The sequence below is a fragment of the Tympanuchus pallidicinctus genome, unplaced genomic scaffold (genome assembly GCF_026119805.1).
Source record: "Tympanuchus pallidicinctus isolate F22 unplaced genomic scaffold, pur_lepc_1.0 scaffold19, whole genome shotgun sequence".
Classification (NCBI taxonomy): Eukaryota; Metazoa; Chordata; class Aves; order Galliformes; family Phasianidae; genus Tympanuchus; species Tympanuchus pallidicinctus.
The window spans coordinates 13,532,566-13,552,412 of record NW_026294710.1 but is presented as its reverse complement, the minus strand read 5'-3'; the positions used below and the strand labels follow the sequence as shown (position 1 = coordinate 13,552,412).

Here is a 19,847-nt window from a genome sequence, read left to right as displayed (position 1 = left end):
ATTTTGCAATGGCTCCATCCCTTCCCACCACACAGAAAATCCCACCACTCCACCAGTGCTCCTGGATTTTGCAACCTCAGTCCTTCTGCCTATATGAAAGATATTTTCAGATAGTTTGATAACAGATAACAATCTTTCTCCCTCCTCTTCCCCTTTGCCATCTCTGCCCTATCAGCTCAGTGCTGAGCAGCGCAACCTGGTCCAGGCAGGGAATGGAGGCTGGAAAGAGGGGAAAAATGGGATGGGAGATGGAGCAGAGCCCTGTGGGAAGCCAAAAACTCAACCTGCACAATAAGGTGGGCAAACACCACCTCCACTCTCCAGCATGTTGGGTTTCTGAAGAACATCCCCAAAAGGTGGAAGGGCATCTTCCTCCCTGGGTCTTCTCTGTTCCTCCACCCCTGCCTGGGCACTGAGATGCTGGAGCTTCCCATCACCTCCCACAGCTGCAAAACATTGATGTTCCAAAGTGAACATCTTGCAGCAACGAAACAGCAATCCCTGAGCAGCAGTAAAACACTCCCTGCACTGGAACAAGGAAGTTTCTCCCGAGTCAGCTTCACTCCTCCGCTCCCCTGAAAAATGCTTTTGCAAAAAGCAGAGGAAAGGGCATAAACAACTCCCTGCAAACTCCTCGCCAACTCTCATTTTGCTTTGCAAAAGCTGCGATTCGCCTCCCCTCCATCACTGCGGGCTTTTTAGGGTCTTTCTGTAGAAGAGATGCTCGCTACAACACTTACTTGTCAGCCCAAATTTCAGTGCACAGCAATTTCTGAGCATTTTTGCACAATAGCAGAGGGGGAAAGAAGCACATCCCCGCTGATTGTCTAGGAAAGGTTTGACAGCTCCACCAGGACATCTCATCCCACGACATGTCTACTGCTAATGCAAAATAAATCATCGCTACATCTCTCGGCATTTTCTTTTTTCCCTCCCTCTTTCATGGCATATCTGCAATTTTGGCATCCGAAAGCAAACCGGCCACGCTCCGAAGTCTGGGTGCTCCTTCTCGTGGTTTCCTCCCAGCACACACAAACCCCCGTACTTTTCCCACCCCTAAGTCCTGCGGAGGGGGGGGGGGGGGGGGGGGAGAGACCCGAGGACGGAGCCCATCCCTCTGCCTCCGCATTGAATTCTCCAGCGCACCTCTCCGAGCAATAAAAGAGAGTTGAACCAGACGTGTGGCACCTCGCTTCTCTCCTTCACCCCCCTAACCCCCCCAAAATGTTTATTTTCAGCTTTTAAAAGACACCTTAATCCGCCATGTTGAGCCGACAAGCTTTATAAATATTCATTTACCGCAGTTCGGGAGCGCTACGGGGAAATATGTAGCGATCAGGCTGCACGTTTTGGCACAGCCGATTGCTTTCTTTTCTTTCTTTTCTTTCTTCCCCGTTATTTGAGGCAGCTCGGCTCTCTTCCCCCCCCCCCCCCCCCCCTTTTGCAGATTCAGAAGAAAGGCACTCGCACACCCAAAATAACTCTTTCCGAGGCATGCAATCATCAGCCTAGTGAATGTAAAAGGAGGTCGCGTGAGAACGTAGCAGGGAAGCACCATGAAGACAGATGGTAAAGAGGAAAAACAAAACGAGAGAGAGGAAAAGCAAAAGAAAGGAAAAAGAAAGAAAAAAAAAAAAGAAGAAGAAGAAGAAAGAAAAGAACTGAGCGCATCTACAGCACGACAGGGAAAAAAAAAAAAGAAAAAAAGAAAAAAAGAAAAGAAAAAAAAAAAAAGAAAAGAAAGAAAGAAAGAAAGCTCCGTACGCCCGCGGTGAATCGCGCTCGCGGAGCCGCGGAAGGACAGCGGCGGGGAGCGGCAGCCGCAGCCCCGAGCGCAGGTACCGAGCGGCTCGGCCGGGGCTGCGCTCCAGCGGCCCCGCAAACACTTCACAACAACTCCACCGCGAGCACAATTCCCAGCCGCGCTGCCATCTCCCCTGCGCTTTTTTTTTTTTTTTTTTTTTGTCAAAAAAAAAAAAAAATTAATAAACCTTGGATAAGAAGCGGCTCCCTCCTCCTCCTCCCCCACAAAAATAATAATAAATAAAATAAAGAAAAATGCCAGCAGGGAGACCGCAAGGGAGCCGCAGGGTGCGGCACTTACCTGAGCAAGTTTGGGATTTATTTTTTTAGTTATTTTTTTTTCCGCTGCGCGGAGCCGACCCGTCCCTCCGCCCGCACCCGCGGCAGACTCATTCCAATATGGCATCCGCGCAGTGCGCATGCCTGCCGCTCTTTTTAGGGCTTTTTTTTTTTTTTTTTTTTTTTAAGCAGCCAACTCCTTCAGTGACCTTTTTCAGCAGTTTCAAAAAACAAAAGAAAATAGAACTTAAAAATAAATCCGCGCATCCTCCCCCTGTGGCAGTCAGCATCAGTGCGGTGCCGCCGGGGCAGCGGTGCGGGGCAGCGCGGTCTCTCCGTGCACGCAATTTTGAGCGAGAAAACGCCGAAAAGCCATCGGAGCCTTCAGCGTAGAGGGAAATCTGCTCTGATTTTTCCCTCCCCGCTCCTCCTCGCAATCTTTTCGCTTGGGTTTGGTGGCTGATTTTGTGTGGCAAAGAAACTTTCGGGGAGCATGGGGATACAGCGATAGGGGAAAAAGCACCGCGGCTCCTTCAGTCCCTGTCCTGGCACCCCCTGGCTCTTGTATTGCCGTATTACCTGGTTATTCCCCATTGTTGGAAAGAAAAAAAAAGGCACGAAACAACACCAGAGCAAGCGAGGAACAAGACAAGATGCGAAATCAACTGGTGCGTACCCTCCCAGCGCGCAGCACAAGCACAACTTTCCCGCTATCGTTTGCATCTTAAATCGTTCTCTTTTATTTTTCCTTTAGTGCCTGCAGGGGATGAACGGCAGTATCGCGTCGTGCGGATGCGCTTGGTGAGGGGGGTGTTTGCGCCTTTAGCCACATTGCGGATATTTTTAGAATTTAGGCTTTTTTCTTTTCTTTCTTTCAGGCTGCTGAAATCGTCCCTGACGCAGCGCTGGAAACCGCGCCGTGTCCCTCGCACCGATTGGTTTCACTTCCCTATGGGGTGCTTGAAAAATCCCCAGGGGGAATTAAAACCCTCCTCTGCACCTGGGGTTATTTGGGATGCCCCAATTGATGGTACCCGGCTAGCTCCAGAGCTTCCCTTCCACAAGTTTGCTCAGCCGCTGATGTGTTTTGCAGGAATTTTACTACCTGCCTGGCAGCCCTGCCTAAAAGCTGAGCAATGCTCATTTTATGAGGATTTTTGGACTCTTTGTAACCCTTTTCCCCGCAGCATTCCTGATATGAGGCTGAGGATGCAGGACACCTTTGGAGCATTTCCTGGATTCAGCTTACGCATTCAGCAGGAGAGCAGAAGGAAGGGGTTTCCTTGCTTCTGGGCTTTGTTCTTTCTGCAGGGAGGGTGTTCTGACACCCTCACATGGTGAGGACGTGTCAGAGAGGTGGCAGTGATTTGGAATCGTAGAGTCATAGAATGCCTGGGTTGAAAAGGACCACCATGATCATCTAGCTTCAACCTCCCTGCTATGTGCAGGGTCGCCAACCACCAGACCAGGCTGCCCAGAGCCACATCCAGCCTGGCCTTGAATGCCTCCAGGGATGGGGCATCCACTTTTCTCACAGTTAACCCTAGCTCTCCTCTGTCCCACTGCAATCACCATCATCCTTTCACCGATCCTTGCCCAGAACTCAATGCTGAGGCTCCCCGTCCCCTTCTTCCTCCATCAACCTATCTCCTTTCCCTTTCACCATTCCATACCCTTTTTCTCACACCTCTCATAGGTACACCAGCACACCATGGTGTGTTTGTGCCTTAAAACAAGTGAGGCAATAGAGATGAAGGGGATACATTCATGGAGAAAAGAACAAATGCTTCAGATTGTGCATTTCTTCACCACCTTCTTGCCATATGTGGTCCATCTCCAAAAGGTCATGGTTTGGCTCCTCTTGCTCCAGCAGAGTTACTGTGAAACAAACACTTCAAGCAATTCATATTTTTCAGGCTCTCAGGTTGGTTCAAAATAGAAAGGAAATGCTGTCAGAGCTTCAAGATAAGACAAAAACTCCAACAGATGCCAGGAAAGCACTGAAGTCCTATTTCTCCAAATGATCGTGGAAGTGGTTGACATTTTCAGCATGGTGACATTTCATATTTTCAACGTATTTGTGAGTGGAAGATGCCCTGCAAACATGATACCTGTGTTCTTGCTCCTTTTAACCTGCTCTAAATTAGGTTACCCTGAGGCTTCTTTCACTGTGGCATATTTCAGTGTGGCTAAGGTCATGGCGTGTTCTGGCTCTGCTGTCACCCAAGCTAGGGACAAACCAGCAGTTCTCACTGCATGAAGTTCTTTTCCAGCTCCCTTCCATTAGATGCATTTGTGCTCCATTTTCATACCCATTTAGAGGCACAGAATCATAGAATTGTTTGAGTTGGAAGGAGCCCTTTAAAGGTCATCTGGTCCATCTCCCCTGCAATGAACAGGGACACCTCCAGTTACATCAGGTTGCTCAGAATCCCATCCAGCCTGATCCTGCATGTCTCCAAGAGTGGGGCAACCACTACATCTCATTTAAAGGTTCTTTTGTTTCTCTGATCTCCCTGGAATTTCTTCCTCCCTCTTGGCCCTCTCTTATTTTCACTTAGAGACCATTTCTGAGCAGCTGACAGCTTGTTTGGCCATGTATGTAGAGATGTAAAAGAAAGCATTATCCTTGTGCAAGGAATTCATTATCTAAATTAGCTCGGTGGAAGCTGTCTAAAATAAAATGAAGGCTGAGGGAGAAAATCACTCCAAATTTTTTTCCAAGGGGCTATTTCTGTAAAACTTATAGATACAAATGTCAGGTCTCATCTGTAGATGGCTGTAACGACTCCTGCTGGTGGCTGAGACGTTGGGTCTTGCTCATAGCTGGGAATACAAATTTGTTTAGTGGACATGAAGTACAGCAATCTCTGTGTGATTTCATTTTAGTTCTACCTTTTAGAGAATTACTGGGAAAAAGAAACTCCTCAGAGAAATACTGAGTTGTCCCAGCCTCGTACTCCATGATTCTGTGATCCCAAGTATCCCAAGATTTAAAATAGATTTAATCCCTGTTGAAAAATCATACCAAGCTTAGCTGCAATTTTAGTCTCTGTAGTACTGTGTTCTCAGGGGTACACCTTCAATTATTAAGTTACATACATTTTGCTGCTGCCAAAACTTGTATTTCAAGTTGAGAAAAGAAGTTTCTCAATATTTTTTTTATTTTTTATGTTTTTAAGAGAAATGCTTTAATGTAAATAGGATTGATAAAAGATTTACCTGAGCACCAAGTACTCAAATTATGATTATCATCCAACTGCTCATTTCTGATATTCACCTCCCCAGAATATTCACACTCCACGTTGTCCATAGCTGAAGAAGAGAAACATGTACAACCCAGTGGAATTCACAATCTTGTTGTTCTAGATTAGGAATCAGTGGTTTCTGAGCTCCAGAATAGGTTATCAATAAAAGAAAAATGCATCCACTTCCCAATCTGGAATCTTTAGCAGGTCTAGGCTTTAGAGGACAGGTGGGAATGTAAAGAGACTCCCCTACAAAAACAGATACTAGACCATGTGCATACAAATGTTATGGCATTAGCACTCCCAATTTCTCTCTTTGGGAAAGCTAAGTGCCCTGAAAGAGAGCAGGATTTACACTGATTTTATAAATCAGTAGGATTTATAGAGGGATGTGCATCTTGGCATCCTTTCCTGTCCCTGATTTCACCAGGTGCCTGAAGGACTTGGACTGTCCCACAGTCTTAACAGAATGCTGAGATGATGCATGTATTTGTGCACAGTGTGTAGGCTTTTCACAAACATGATGGTTGGACTAGATGATTTGAGTGATCTTTTTCCAACCTTAATGATTCTTGAGTGATCTTTTTCCAGCCTTAATGATTCTATGATACTATAAATCAGTGCATTAGTCTGGTAGGTGGTACAAATTGTGGAGTGTGATACCACATAAAATAGAAAATCTCCAGCTTTAGCAGTTCAGTTGTGATATACGCCATCATATAGGGCAGAAGTTATTTAGCAGTAGCCAGGTTTGTATCTGGAGGAGTTTAGGGAGGTGGTGGACTGCTTTGGAATGCTGCCATTGAGTCACAGTGAGGAAGGGCAAAGATGTGTAGCCCCCAGTGATGAAATAATTGGGGATGATTAGCGGTGTCAAACCTGAGCTGTTGGACTAGATGGTCTTAGTGGTCTTTTTGAACTTTAATGATTCTATGATTCTATGAAGCATGGAGGCTGCCCAGCAGGATCTTGTCAGTGGAGATCCACATCTGCTCAGCCCATCCTCATCAGCAGCTGCATCTTCTGCCATAGATATCTCCTTTCTGCAGGACTGCTGTTGGGTTCATGATGGAGCAGCTCTCCATTGGGGGTTGGAACTGGATGATTCTTAAGGTCTCTTCCAATCTAAGCCATTCTATGATTCTGTGATTTCCTCCCCTCCATGCCTTCAGATTTAAGTTTTACAGCTTTCAACCCACCATACGCTCTATCTCTTCACGAGCAAAAGGCATCTCAAGGCTGTCACTTCATGCCAGCTGATGTCAATGTTGTGTCGGGGATTGCTATGTCTTACCTACACCTTTGTCTCCATTTTATTCATTGGCTTCAATTCGGAGAAGTGATCCCTGTTAGCTGACGCCGGGATTCTCTAAGCCTAGTTTCGCAGTGCCATCTTCTGGAGAATAATACCACATTTCAAATGCATTTTGCAGACACCTTTTTCTCCTGATTTACTGCTGAACATAGGATGCTTTGAAGGAAAGTGAAATCACTTCAGATCACCAAACTTGGCACCATCTAAGGAAGAGATTAGCATTAAAGTAGTTAATCCAAAATTTAAACTGTCTCTTTATGCTTCACAGCAAAAGTCTCAGACACCATGAGCTACAATGAGATTCCTGGCTGGGAATTTGTAATATGTTCTCCTTGGAACAGGAAAGAATGTGGTTTATATCTCCCATCACTTTTCTTCACTTCATTGACAGAATCAGCCCTGTCTGTGGTGGTTGCAAAACTACACATCTAGTCTCTACTTCAAAGCAAAAGCAGTCTTCCTTGCAGCTTACTGGCTGAATTTTATTTATTTTTGTATTGCTGTGTAGGGGTTGTGGCTGTTCAGCAGAGGGACAAAGACTGGTTTTAGCATTAACTGGAAAAGCTGAGCCAGTGCATCATGTCTGCAGCTCACAAGTGCTTAGAAAATGTGCTGAACAACAGCTCTTCCACCTCAGCAGTAAATGAAAAGGAAGCACATGTTATATCCAATAAATCACAGCACTGAGGTTCAATACTGAGGTTCATAACTATGTCTTATTGATCATACTTGCACTGCAGAAGAGATCCACTCCCACACCAAGGTCTTGCTCATTTGTACCATTTATAACAGATTCATTATTTACTTTGATTATTTACATAGCAAGAAAACACCTCACAGTGTGTTTAACCTCCAAGACATGGTGTTGGTAAGCGACTCTGGGAAAACTGAGGCCAAATTCTCTGATTGACAAGCATGACCAGGAGCTTATGGCCTATAAACAAAGCTAAATTCTACCTCACATCTGCATTTCTCATCATTTCTGCTGTACCCCAGTGGGGATCAGAGCCTTTGCTGCAAGCTGAGCGCATCCTGTGTCACAGTACATGAGGTGTCCTAGCTCTGTGCTCTCAGTTTTAGTACCAAATCAAGTTTATGAACTTTCCAGTTGTGATTAGGGTCCCACGCATGACATGTTTCATGCTGAACTTTTTCCAGTGAGCACCTCCCTTGTCCAGTTTTCGATGAGCTGGACAAAACCTGGAGGAGAGGACACAGCATTCAGAGTGTTACGTCAGAAATCACACTCAAGTGTAACAAAAATTCATTTTGCAATTACACAGCTGGTGTTCTCTTCCCTCTTTCCAGTCTCTATTTGCTGCCACCCCTAAAATAACACTGAGGGTGTGTGCTAGTGATGTTTTCGATCTGCAACAGTAAGTTGAAAATACATTTAGAAGCATCTCTCTGAAGCTGACTGTGAAGCAGGCATGTCAATGGCTCTCACTGTTTTAACAGATCCTTCTGTATTAAAGAGAAAGATTAAGTATAAAATGCCACTAATTGCTCATAAAGGCATCAGTTTCCACAGATGGGTAAGTGTACATAGTATCCAGCTTAATCTCCATCTGCCCCTAAGAGCATAATTGATTTTTTATTTTAATTTGAAGAAGCTGACACTTCTATTTCTTTACTGCCAGGTTGCTAAGCACATTTAATAAGAATGCATACAAGCGGGGGAGTCTACAATATGCTATTAAAAGTAATAGGTAACATATTTAAGGTCATAATGAGCTTGGAACTAAGTACTCAGTCCAGGGATCGGGAGAGAAGATGTATGAATACTTTTCTTACTAGGATTCTGTTGAGCAAGGTATGGCTGTTGGTTAATAAATAAATAAGAGATTTCTTGTGAAAGCTTTTCAAAGGGAGTTCTATCTCAAAAAGTAGATTCTCTGGTCTTTTTGACAAGAGATGGTCTCAATGTCTCCTTTTCTCCATCTCTATTATATGGAAATAGTGCTCTGACTTTATACATTGCCTTGAGATTCATGGCTGAAAACCACCAGTGCTATGTTTTTCTTCGTTCAAGCTCTGCAGTCATCTTCACCTTGTTAGGCCCACGACTGTATTAGATGTATTTTTACTTTTAATTTAAAATAAAATAATCCCTGTTGGATGAGATGCTTTCTCCTCATTTGAAGCTAGGAGATGCACAGCAGAATGGGTGGCATCCAGGCCAGTACTCCCTAGGGCTCCTTTGCAAGTCCCTACGCTGAGTTGACAGCTTGGGACTTCCCTTTCATGGTGCTCTGAGCTCTATGGACTGCTGGGGAATCAAACCACATGGATACAGCTTTGATTGCAAACATAGTAGAGGATATTTACAGCAAGATCTCCAAAATCCCAACTTTTATTATGATGTTGATACTCTTTTCTCCATTTTCTAACTCTTAATTAATAAGGCTATCCTGGACACATCTTGTGATGTTACTCCAATCTTGCACAAGCAAACAATTTGTTCAAGTAGCAGCATCTTGTCTATTTGAAATTCACATTTACGTTGAAATCCTGCAAAAGCCTCAGGTCCTACTTCTGCCACAGAGCTGCAGCCAAACCTGAAACATTCAAGCCTGAAGTTGTAGTGAGGAGTTGGTCTCTCTTCCCAGGTAACAGCGATAGGATGAGAGGGAATGGCTGCAAGTTGTGCCAAAGGAGGGTCAGGCTGGATGTTAGGGAAAAAATTCTTCTCAGAAAGAGTGGTGAAACATTGGAACAGCTGCCAAGGGAAGTAGTAGAGTCACTATCCCTGGAGATGTTCAAGTAAAGAGCATATGTGACACTCAGGGACATGGTTTAGTGGACATGGCATGGTGACTGGTTGATTATTGGACTAGATTATTTTTTTTCCAACATGAACCATTCTATGATTCTAAAAAAAAAAAAAAAAAAAAAAAAAAGCATCATGGCCACCAGAAATAACTTTAACAACCTCAAAACTCCACTGTAGATACAACTTTAGCTCCAAATGTAGGCCATCTCCTAAATCCTGCCTCAAAGCCAAGGAATAGTACACAAGCAACTTCTGGCATCCATGCTAGCCCTGCTTTTCAGTGTGTTCAGCTGAACTGTGAAATAAGCTACTTGCAAGGCTTATTCCCATCACTCTGTGATCAGCTACCCATCATAAATATTAATTCCCTCCTGGGTTTTCTTTTGGATTGAAACAACCATTTTCCTATGAGATGAAACCTGGTGAGTTCATGGGTCACTTGAAGGATTTCCGTTTGTAGGCTATACATTTCTCTTCCCCCTGTCCTTCACAGTCCTCTAAGTCTACTCCATCAAGATCCATGCCACAAGTGTCCTTAGAATACTCTGCCAGTACTCTATGGAAAGGTTGTGCTACGAACACTCTGTATTTTCAGACATTGTGTCCTGAAAATTAATTATTATCCTAGTGCCAAAGAAATACCATGTGAATCCCAGAGTAGACCACAGTCAAATACCAATATCAAGTAGACATGACCAGCAGCCCTGGGAAGAGGCAGCCATAAGTTAGATGTACATGATTTCACCTGGAGGCTGGAGATCTTTCCTTATATCAGATGACACTAAAAGGTATATAATATACAGTGAAGATTTCACCAGCATTGGAGGGGTCTTTTGGGGTCATTTGCAGAAAAGGTCCACTACCAAAAGCATTAATACGAAAAACTTCTTCTCCATCCCCACTTTTTGACCACCTCTCATTATAGATGTGAGGTACAGATGTGGAAGTTCTTTCAAGAAAAAAGTAGGTTTTAGTGCTGTGAAAAATTTTTCTCTAAAGGAACACATCTCTTTACACAGCACAAACATCTTCTCTATTCATGTTTGCATCTATAATTGCATATTCTAAAAAAGATATTTTAGTCTGACAAATCTTAGTGCTTGTCTCAGAGTCCTTTAATTTGCCTCCTTGCAAATAAAAGGATATAACCCTGTCCCATCAAGAGGAGTGTCAGCTGAGAAGCATTGGGTCTTTCAGTAAACAAATAATGAACATAGTCCATAATTAATTGTGCTACTGCTTATGAAATATCCTAGTTCTTCAGGATCAAAAAAAAAAAAAAAACAGCTGAACATGTTAGCACAAACACAAAGTGAAAGCAGAAACTGTGGCAAAGGGGGATGCTGGGAGAGATGCCAACAGGACAAGGCAGGAGTAAACATCTTCTATTTGAGAAGTGGGAAGTTGGAAATGTCAGGGATGAAAGCTCATGTAATAGTGCCTTCTTAAACTGCCAAATGTAAGGTCACTGTCACATAATTGGGTTGTGCTGTTTCCTGGCATTTGAAGGGTTTATTTGGGTGCATTGCAATTTCCCCAGCTTGAACTTAACCTGGCTGCTGGGGTAAAAAGGAAAAAGATACAAATACATCAGCGGTAAGAGGAGGACTAAGGAGAATCTTCATTCTTTACTGGATGAGGCTGGGATGTGACCACTGAGGATAAGGAAAATCACACAGAATCACAGAATCACAGAATTGTAGGGGTTGGAAGGGACCTCCAGAGATCATCGAGTCCAACTCCCCTGCCAAAGCAGGTTCCCTATAGCAGGTCGCACAGGTAGGCATCCAGGCAGGTCTTGAACATCTCCAGAGAAGGAGACTCCACCACCTCCCTGGGCAGCCTGTTCCAGTGCTCCATCACCCTCACTGTAAAGAAGTTCTTGCGCATATTTGTGCGGAACTTCCTGTGCTGCAGTTTCCAGCCATTTCCCCTTGTCCTGTCTCCACTCACCACTGAAAACAGTCTGGCCTCACCACTCTGCCCCCCACACCTTAGATATTTATAGACCTGGATCAGGTCCCCTCTCAGTCTCCTTTTCTCAAGGCAGAGGTTCTGAATGCCTTCTTTATGTCTGTACTACCTGTCAGACCAGGTATCCTCAGGGAACTGCACTCTCTGACCTGGCAATCTCAGCTGGGGTGCGGACTGAAGCCCCTGCGATTCGGGAGGACACAGAGACCTACTACTCCAGCTGGCCTGTCACAAGTGCATGGGGCCAAATGGGATTCACACGAGAGTGCTGAGGGAACTGGCAGAGGTGATAACAGAGCTGCTCGCCATTATCTATCAGCTGATATGCACTGTTGACTGCTGAGGTCCAAGAAGACTGGAGTTTGCCAACGTGACTCCCATCTACTTCCATCTATTGTATGGAGGATCCAGGGAACTACAGGCCTGTTAGCCTCACCTCCATGCCGGGGAAGGCTATGGAGCGGATTGTCTTGAGGGAGATCACGCGGCATGTGCGGAACAACCAGGGGATCAGGCCTAGCCAGCATGGGTTCACGAAGGGCAGGTCCTGCTTGACCAACCTGATCTCCTTCTATGATCTAGTGACCCATCTGGTAGACAAGGGAAAGGCTGCTGATGTAGTCTAGCTAGACTTCAGCAAAGCCTTTGACACTGTCTCCCACAGTATTCTCCGGCAGAAGCTGGCAGCCCCTGGCTGGGTAAGGAATTGGCTGGAAGGCCAGGTCCAGAGAGTAGTGGTGAAAGGAGCTAAATCCAGCTGGCGACTGCTTACGAGTGGTGTTCCCCAGGGGTCAGTGCTGGGGCCTGTCCTCTTCAATATCTTTATTGATGACCTGGATGAGGGCACTGAGTGCACCTTCAGTAAGTTTGCAGATGACACCAAGTTGGCTGGAAGTGTGGATCTGCCTGGGCGTAGTGAGGCCATACAGAGGGATCTGGGCTGAAGCCAATGGGATGAGGTTCCACAAGGCCAAATGCCAGATCCTGCACTTTGGCCACAACAGCCCCAGGCAACACTACAGGCTTGGGGCGGTGTGGCTGGAAGACTAAGTAGAAGAAATGGACCTGGGGGTATTGATTGATGCTCAGCTGAACATGAGCCAACAGTGTGCCCAGGTGGCCAAGAAGGCCAATGGCATCCTGGCTTACATCAGAAACAGTGCTGCCAGCAGGAAAAGGGCAGTGATTGTCCCCTGTGCTCAGCTCTGGTGAGGCCGCACCTCAAGTACTGTGTCCAGTTTTGGGCCCCTCACTGCAAGAAAGACATTGAGGCCCTGGAGCGGGTTCAAAGAAGGGTGACAAAGCTGGTGAGGGGTCTGGAGCACAGGTCTTATGAGGAGCGGCTGAAGGAGCTGGGAATGTTCACTCTGGAGAAGAGGAGGCTCAGGGGCCTCATTGCTCTCTATAACTTCCTGAAGGGAGGTTGTAGTGAGCTGGGGATCGGCCTCTTCTCTCGTGTAACAGTGACAGAACTAGAGGGAATGACTTCAAGCTGCACTAGGGGAGATTTAGGCTGGGCGCTGGGAAACACTACTTTTCTGAAAGACTGGTCAGGCAGTGGAATGGGCTGCCCAGGGAGGTGGTGGAGTCACCGACCCTGGAGGTGTTCAAGGAACATTTGGATTTCGTGTTGAGGGACATGGTTTAGTGAGAACTATTGCTGATAGGTGGATGGCTGGAGTGGATGATCTTGAAGGTCTTTTCCAACCTTGGTGATTCTGTGATTCCTTCATCAGCACCATGCAGTCTTTATTGACATTGCTCTTGGCTCCCATTTGGCTTTACAAGAAGTATACCTACTAACTTTGCCAGGATTTTTAATGATGTCTTTTAGCAAGGTTAATCGAAGCATAATTATGTGATAAGCAACAAGTTTCACACATTTAAAACCAATGGAGAAAGGGTTTTTTTTAGCATGACACTAGGAGAACATTCTGGACAGTAAGACAGAGCAGACAGAGAGGAAGAGAGGTTGTTGGGCTGTTCAAGGCCAAATTGGATGGGATGGGATCCTGGCCTACCTGATCTAGTTGCCTCAATTAGTGGTTGGCAATCCTGTCCACAGCAAGAGAGCTGGAACTGGATGACCTTTGAGGTCACTTCCAACCAAGTCATTCTGTGATTCTATGAGCAGGTCAGTCTGCACTGTCAGTCTCCTTCTGAGTCTGGACAATTGACTCTTATGCTCTTCTGTTCCTATGAAATGACTAGGGAAGGTTCAGGTTGAACAACAGGAAGATATTCTTCACCAGAGAGTGATAGGCACAGAACAGGCTCCCCAGGACAGTGGTCACAACCCCAAGCTGCCAGAGTTCAAAAAGCCTCTGCACAGTGCTCTCAGAGGGATTGGGTTTTGGCTGGCCTTTTGTGAAGCCAGGATTTGGACTCAATGATGCTTCTGAGTCCCTTCCAACTAGGGATATTCTATAATTCTATGATTCTATGACTTGTGTTCAGTCAAGCAGCATGATGAGATAGGTGAGCTATATCCATGGAGACATAGAGCAACCTGATCAACATGCCAGCACAGAGAAGAGAGGTAGATAATTAATTTTCTTTTCTACATGACAGGCTTTAAAATGAACTTGATTTTCAGCACAAACATTTAAAAAATCAATCCACAAGGAATACTTTCTATCTACAGATAGGACCCCACCTCCTGGCAGATACTCCTCCAATTGTTTTGAAGCATTCTGCTAGAGCAAAAGGCAGAATACACTATGATGACTGGAAAGACATGCAAAGTCATTCAAAGGTGTTTGTGCAGCAAACTTGTAATTTTCAAAGGAGACTGTGCAAATTTATACCCTGTAGGAAAGGAGTAGCATTTCCCTTGGACTGCTTGGAAAATTCTTAGAAAGGTGGCCCTTGTGAAGGCAAACCACACCTTTACAGTACAATTTCAGAAAAGGATTAGCATCAGCACTTGCAGGTTTAAGGCACAGGGAGATGACTTTGCCATGTGACTGGTCACAGCCCAATAACTCATTGTTAGATCATTCTGCCTCCTCATTTTTCATTTCATTTGGTAGTTTTAATGCTAATCTTCTTAAATGCCTTTTTCTAGCCAGTAGCTGAAGGCTAGTAGAGTTCAAAAACCTCTACATTTGTACAGTTGTTTACAGGGCTCTTTAAGACATGATATATATTATGTATGAGGCTTTAGAACAACCAGCTGTATCAGAGATGATGGAGAACATGAAAGCAATACAGTAGTGTTCCTTCCTACAGCACTTTGTTAAGTGTGACAAGAGATAGGAGATCGAAGCCAAATAACATTGTAGTAGGATACTATTTTCCCAAGAGAACCCTAAATAATGTAACGGTAAATATGATTTTTAAAATTATTGAGACATTAAAGGTTCCTTAAAAGAAATCTGGAAAATGTTTTAGGCTATATTAATCTGTATGAACTAGGATATACTTAGATATCTGCCTTTGAAGTATCGATCCTCTTTACAATCAGTGGAGAAAATCACTGTAGGGGAGTTGGCTGGAAGGATTATTCACTCCGGGGTACATAGCAAATGTTATGTATGTGCCTGAGACTTCATAGCTTCAACATCTGAGTATTCCCTGCCTCCATGCAAGGAAACCTGTTCCCTGGAAAAATAATACTCTTCAGATCCCTTGGTTTTGACCCTCAGGTGAGAAGCATCTTAAATGCAAGAAACACAGAAAATGTGAGAAGCTTCCTAAATTCAAACAAAAACTAAGTCTTGGGAGCAGAAGTTCCTCCATAGGGTCATGACTCACATGATAAAATTAATTCCTGTATGTATCAGTTTCTCTGTATTGGATCTACACTGCTTTCAGTCTTCTTAAACCATGCCCTAAATGTGTGTCCATGGGGACACACTCTTCTTTCTCCAAGAAGAGCCCAAAGGGATTATAAGAATTTCATGAGAAAGGCACATGGTGTAATGAAAGCTTGGAGGAAGAGCATTCTCTCCAAGAAGAATTGTCACATAGTGATGCACAGTGGCTACCAAGAGCTTACATCCACTGCAAGTGGTATCAAGAGCTGCAGCAACTGAACAATACGAAGAAAATGAGCAATAGATCAATTTTTACTGCATGCCACTAAACAGACCTCACTAGAAAAACATACGTTTATACTGCCCAATAAAGGGATGGATGGGAACGGACAGAAACAAGGACAAGCACTCCCACATTTTCTGAAGAAATAAATGATTATTAAAATTATTTTTGCCTTAGCCAATAGCATTCTGATGAATAAAAAAGAAAACTGGAATATTTTCTTGTATGTTTAGCACAGATGCAGCAAGTGCACAGTATGCTCTTTGTTTACAGAGAGGAAATACCCGCTCATATGAGAGACAAACCCACTTTGTACCTTTATGGAATGTGGCTGTGCTGGCTTCCCTGGGAAAGCCACCCTGACCTCCCTATGAGACTCCCCACTGCTGTCACTTCTCTTCCCTTTTTCATGCCCTACATCCTTCAGCCACCACTCTCTGTTTCACCTCTTTGGTTTGGTATGGGTTCCCAACTCACACTCCTGTCTACACTACAGTCTGATACAGACGTGCACTATATTATACTACGTCATATAGAAACTATATAATTGATGTAATATGTTCCCTGAAAACAGAATAAAATGAGCCTACAGGCTGAAATGAAGAGAGACTGTTAACACCTGTTCTAGTCAGAGATAATGCTCTCTGATAATGCAGAGACTTTCTGACTAATAAGGACCATCTCATCCACAAGTTTACACCCAAATTCACTGTAGCAGCCTGCCCTTCTGTATCTAAGCGGTTGATATAGGCTGTCCTTAAGGCAATTATGGATAAACAGGCACCTCGTGTTCCTTGATCCCCAGGACTTCTAGATATGACTCACGCAAGAGGAATTTCATGGCAGAGGCATGAATGTCATTGCCTGGGAATGCACTCTAGGCAACAAGCTAAAGGTAGCTGCTCAGCACCTCCTTGCTGATTCCCAGTAAGAATCCAACCGAGTCTCTGCAGTGCCTATGTGGTGAAGTTTTCTCTTGTGATGGCACACAAGACTTCATGCTGTAATCCACTGTGGAACATTGCTATAGCATAGTCAGGATTTCCCATCTGAAATATCTATGGGAAAAAAATGCCTTATGAAAGATTCTTAAATATATTATGAAACATTTATGGACATCTTTCCGCAGGTGTGAATAAGCATGCACACTTAATCACATTTACTAAATGACACATTCAGGAAATAAGACCTCATTTATCAACTGACAACTTTCAGCTTCAATTATCCATGTGTCAGATGAGTTCCTAAACACAACATTTGTACAGCCACCCCAGGGATCAAACACAGCATCAGAAAATCAGTACCTGGTTAGCAATAATCAGAGCCAGTCCTAACTTAGCTGAGCACTGGGCTTCCCGTTAGACAACTTAGAGATCTTGGTGTTAATTTCAGAAGCTAAATTCAAGGGACAAAGACACAAAATTCAAGACAGTTTAGGAAACCAGCTATATCAGTCAGCTTTTCAGAGATCTTAAGCAGGTCAAGAGCAGTATACCTGATACCTTGGACCACATTTTGACGCTCTGCTCACCCACACTACTGAGAGCTGTGCTCCCTGAGAACAGCCTTTGTACGTTGGGGTTTGGCCGCCATCACTTCCAGCTCCAATGAAAGCACCTCAGAGAGACGTGGGGCTTCCACTGTGCGGTGAGCCTGCTGGAGCTCCCTAAATCTCCCTGCACTTCTTCCTGCTTCATTCACACAGATTTCTCGTAGCAGCCCGGCTTCTTCCAACTCCACCTAAGGAGCTCCTTTCCTTACTAAACAAAACGACTATTGCAGCCATTTTATTTAGTCTTGTGTCTATGAGTGACTGATGCTGTACAGAACCAGCCCTCAGAACTGACAGCACTGCCCACATGCAGGAGGAAAACCCAAGCTCTGAGGCAGCTGGAAGCAGCCTCAAGGCTGACATGAACCCTGAACATGGTGGCACCCCCAATCCCAGATACAACCCCAGAGCTGGGCTGCCGCTGCCAGAGCAGCGATTGTCCATGAGGATTTTGGACACTCTGTCTCCCCACACATGGGGCAGATCTTAGCACAGCCTGGATTGGCCCACATGGAGGAAGGTCTGGGAAGGCCAAGGGGAGGAAGGAACCCAGTGGTTGAGGTCTCTACCTCTGCCCACCTCAGGAAAAGCAGCAACAAATGAAGCCGACAAATGAGCATGAGGTCACCCAGCTTTATTGGTGTTGGCTGCTGGGGACCAGAGCCAGCAGTTGGGAATGGAACACAGCTTCTCCTACGTAGATCTTTGATGCTGGCTGTGATGATGTTTGTTCCGAAGATGGACTCGGAAGTGTCTCGCTGTTTGGAATGGCTCCTGCTCATGGTCTCTTCAGGGCCAGCTGTGGGAATTTGAAGCCTAACGACCCACTGGGAGATGGCTTCGTGTGCGGGACCGTCCTTGCTGTCTGGGCTGTTGCCTGTCTTCAGGCAGTGAGGACTCCCTCGAGGGCATCTGTCTGAGGCCACGTTGTCCTCTGGGCCGGCTTTGTGGACTAGAGGCCCGATGGTGTAACGGGGAGCGGCTTCATGTCCGGCCAGACCGCCACCACCTGGGACACTCAGTGGGAGCAGCTGCTGGGGACTCTGTGCCGGACCCCGACGCCCTCCGTCTGGTGGAGGTCTGTGAGCTGCTCTCAGCACCTGGGGCTGGCGTCCATCTGCTTCTTTGGCGTCCTCGGTGCTGCCCAGAGGAATCCTGATCCTCTTGCGGGCAGAGCTCTGACTCAGGCTCACTGGGTTGGCCACTGAGCCCAGGCAGCTGGGAACTGTGTGACGGGCCCACTGCTGCCTGGCTAGTGGATCCGGAGCTGACGTTCTCAGGCACTGAGGAGCTGTGAGATGGCCTCAGTCCCTCCTGGCTGGCACTGCTGGGGCCAGCGAGCTCCATGTTTGTGCTGGAGGCTGTAAGGAAGGCAGGAAAGTCAGCAGGGTGAACCTGCAGCCCCAAGCCGGGACAGGCTCTTATCCCTCCCTCATGGAGCACAGAGACTCATGCAAGGCCACCCTGAGCTCCCCATGCCAGCCTGCCAGCCCTTGCCTGGAACCATTCCAGGGACATGTGACTGCATCTTACTGGTGCCCACACCAGCACCAGCACAGCTGTCGCACTCCCAGCTGTCTGTGTTGTATATCACAGAGGAGCACTGCTGGTGAGTGCCTTCAGCAGCACAGGAACTGCAGAGGAGCAGCTGCCAGGGCCTGGGGAAGCAAAAGGGGTTGTGCCTGTGAGGACAAAGGGAGGAGCCAAGCCAGGCAGTGCCCAGCACATCTCTGGTGCTCAGTCTTCAGTGCTCAGTCAAGGGAAAACCCCCAGGCTGTGCTGAGGCTGAAATCCTCTGTAGTGCCCAAGAGAACTGCTGAGGTATCTCACCCCCGTGTCTCCACATGCTCCCTTCCTCCTGGGTTAAGGCAGTTGCTGACATCGCAGCGCCTGTGCCTCTCTCGCAGCGATGCATACGCATTATTGGCCTCCCATGATGGTGGTCTTCCGGAGAAGGGAGAGAAAGAGATGAACCTCCACTGTCCCCAGCATAAGTTCCAAGGTTATCCCAACACATCCGCCCCAACTCCATTTCTCGCTTCTCCGTGAAGCTGGGGCACATGCTCATGAGACAGCCTGGGCAGGCCTAGCACCGCAGCCTTAATGTCAGCAGAACTGTGCAGAAGGACACCAACCTGAGTGGGATGTGGATCCCGTGGATGGCCATTTGTATGAAAAACCTCTCTACGTTTCGACAGCTGGGTCACTGGAAGCTCAAAGCGCCAGTATTCAAGGCCAGTTGCTGCAGGAGAAGCACAAGCAGGGTGAGCGTGAACAGGGCCTTGTGCAGATGGGCGCCAAGCGTGCCTGCAAGGTGAGGAGAGGGCTCCTACCTGGATACAGCCCCGGTGGTACCAGGCATGCATGCATGCTGGGCACAGCATGGTGTGGTAGGACAAGGTGTCCCCCACAGGCTCAAAGCAGATGAGGCAGTTGGTGCCTTCTGCAGGAGCTTCCTCAATCTGCTGTGAAGGGCAGTGTTCCCAGCAGTAGGACCTGGGGGAAGATGGAAAAAGGGATGGGCACGGTGAGAAGTGCTGCGAGGAGGGCAGAGGACCAGGAAGCAGACGCAGGCCTTGGCTCTGGCTCTGGCAGCCTGCTGGGAGGTGTCACTGTGGGTTTCTCACTGGCTTGCCTACTGCTGACAGCCCTTACCTGTGCTGCGTGAAGTGCTGGGTGACACATTCCCCATCCATGGCGCAGGGCAGATGGAAGCTTCGTTCACAACTGCTCTCTGCGCAGCTGATGGCAGCCCCCCTCTCGCCACAAACAAAGCATTGCTGGAAAGAAAGAGAAGAACTGAACCACCAGTGGCAGGCTCAGGGCCTCTGTGGCCAGCCCCACACCTCTGGGCAAGACACA

At 46.4% G+C, this 19,847-nt stretch overlaps 1 protein-coding gene across 3 annotated transcripts in view; it reads right to left on the bottom strand.

Annotated features, from left to right (window-relative positions):
- Positions 1-2,202, bottom strand: part of SFMBT2 (Scm like with four mbt domains 2) — a 114,179-nt gene extending 111,977 nt beyond the window's left edge. For all 3 annotated transcript variants that reach the window (XR_008206236.1, XM_052680970.1, XM_052680973.1), the window contains exon 1: positions 2,105-2,202. The gene's annotated coding sequence lies outside the window, so the exon portion shown is untranslated. The remainder of the gene's footprint in view (positions 1-2,104) is intronic.
- Between the last annotated feature and the right edge of the window lie 17,645 nt (positions 2,203-19,847).